Here is a 2,871-nt window from a genome sequence, read left to right as displayed (position 1 = left end):
CGCCTGTGCTCTTCCTCAGCGATAATACGTACGATTAAAAAAACTTTACAAACTAGCAATAGGGGATAAACAATATAGCAGTGACTAAGATAAATTGTAAATGATATGTACATGGAGGTATGATATGTATAATTAGACCGGATTATAAAGGGCGGTAACAACAAAGAAAATAAAGATAAACGAAAGGGCTAATCAGCTGAATGTAGGCCCATGGTATCACTAGCCTGAGCCAATGAAAATGAAATATAACAAGTTAAATAGTGTATAAAGGATGAATAAAATGTATCAAGATGGATGAAAGCCCTTTCGTTTATCTTTATTTTCTTTGTTGTTACCGCCCTTTATAATCCGGTCTAATTATACATATCATTTACGATTTATCTTAGTCACTGCTATATTGTTTATCCCCTACTGCTAGTTTGTAAAGCTTTTTTAATCATACGTATTATCGCTGAGGAAGAGCACAGGCGTGCTCGAAATATTCGAAATAAAAAATTATCTTATGTCTATTATGTCAACGTATACGACTCTAATTTGTGCATTCGTACTCATTATATATATAATATATATGTATATATATATATATATATATATATATACATATATATACATAGTTGTCTCTGATTCAACATAGCCAGTGTTTCCAATCGCATGTCAACTTGAAGATAAAGCGATCTAATAATGTTGTTGATAATCTCATCTATTTGTTTAATCATGTTAACAAATACTTTTTCGTTTTCCTACTTGAGAAAAACCATTGATAATTTAAGGCGGCCAAAGGGTTGATTAGATTTGGTAAAAACACCACTGCATGTTCAAAGTTTCAATAAATGTAGACATATTATTTGCTTTAACGTGGTGAATAAACCGAAACCGAAACTGGAATTAACGTGATCGATTTTTTGACATAATATGTCATGAAAAATTAGGCCAATTTCTCACAGCCACTGGAATAGATTATTGTGAGTGCATTAGTTTCATCAACTATTCTTTGATATGCTAAAGAGCTACCCACATAAAATATAGTTGAATAAATAAATAAATGGACGGTTACAATCCGGTCGAAGCGTCGGCGACTAAACTGACAACCCTCTCAGATATGTCTTAGTGGCTGCTGAGGGGAGGGTGTTTAAGGTCACCCAGCGGCATGAAAAACCAATAGCTGAACAAAGGACGAATGAGCTCCTCGGAGTCAACGGCCAACCATTAATTTGTTTAAGGAATAGGATTAGTTTAGTCTCATTGTTATTTATGATTATTATTATTTGATTTTATTGTTATTATTTTATTGTTATTTGCATTTTCTCAGTTTGCCTATATTGTTTCTTTGTAAAGCGCATAGGGGTAATGTGCAATATGCGCTATATAAATATAACATTATTATTATTATTATTATTTTCAATACTGTATGTTGAGATTGCATTCGTAGGTGGTTTGATTCTAGATAGCAGAGAGGATTCTTGGAAGGAAATTGTGTTTGGCAAAATTGGCTCAAATTGATATGAATCCAATCTACAATGTACCTTTCCGGGGTGTCAATCAAACTTAATACCTGGCCAACCAGAACAGGGCCAGGAATAACATATGCACGTCTAACAACCGTGTCCCACAAACGCACATGTTGCTATGGAGCTTTCGATTTGTGCGACAACGCGACGCCAGAACGGAATCACTCATGTGTGACCGTCCTACCTGGCGTCCTACTTTCTCTGCATACGTAGATTTGGCCAGATTGCGTTCCAGAACGTACTCGACGAGGTGAACTTAACGTACTCGCATGCGCAAATGACTTTTAGTGACGTCATTACGTTCTACGTCCTACCGTCGTCGTGCAATCGAAAGGTCCCTACTCTCGTTTTGTGGGACCTAACAACGATATCTGAAGGACGGGGGTTAGTGGAAAGGTCCATTAAAAGATACTTAACCAATTAAAATTTTGCACTACTGTATATAAATTTAACATATAATCGCCATAGGGTACTTACCAGGAAGAATGTTATGGTGAGGGGTACCCAGTTACCACCCAACCCCCCCAACCAAATCATGCTCTACGGTTAAAAATCACCTTATTTTGCGAGATAGAACCCCTCACCTAATCATTGAATGCCCTCTCCCTCCCCCAACCTCAAGTCCCCCATTTTTAAACTCCTAGATATGCAACTGCTACGGGTGGAGAGAGGCAAATGTAAATAAAGTGCCTTGTCCAAGGATATAAGCGACATGCACAGCGAAAGTTTCAAACCTCCCCCCCCCCCACGACCTCACGGTTGAGGGTCCAGGTCACAACCATTGCACCGAACGCATACATTGCAGTGGGCAAAAATATATTCAGAAAGTATAGTGAAAATATTATGAACACTATCCTCTCAATTTAGATTTAGTAGCTCAAAACAATTATCCACTTAAAAACAATCATGATTGTTGTTGATTTACACAAATCATATACACAAAAAAAACAGATGAAACTATTCTAAAATTGTACATGAATTTATATTTAATAAAATATACCTAAGAAACATACCGCTATAAAAGAAATTTTTGATTGGATTACAACTTGCAATTTTGTATATCATGATGCTATGAAAGAATATTTCTGATTGGATTACAACTCACAATTTTGTATGTCATGATACTATGAAAGAATATTTCTTATTGGATTACAACTTGAAATATTAGAATCATGATGTTAAAGTTATATTTCCCTCAACAACGATTGCTGCTTTTCCCGCCAATTTAATTCTTGCTTCATTTATATTCAGCCGAACATTACCACCTCTTGCTGAACACTGTCTGGCTGAAATGAAGAACAACCAAGAACTAAGAATTTATCAGAATTTATATCATGATGCTATGAAAGAATATTTCTGATTG

Source organism: Anneissia japonica, unplaced genomic scaffold (genome assembly GCF_011630105.1).
Source record: "Anneissia japonica isolate Jap-2015-1 unplaced genomic scaffold, ASM1163010v1 scaffold287836_len1076198_cov165, whole genome shotgun sequence".
Taxonomy (NCBI): Eukaryota; Metazoa; Echinodermata; class Crinoidea; order Comatulida; family Comatulidae; genus Anneissia; species Anneissia japonica.
The sequence above is the reverse complement of the archived record's forward strand: the minus strand, read 5'-3'. Positions refer to the sequence as shown.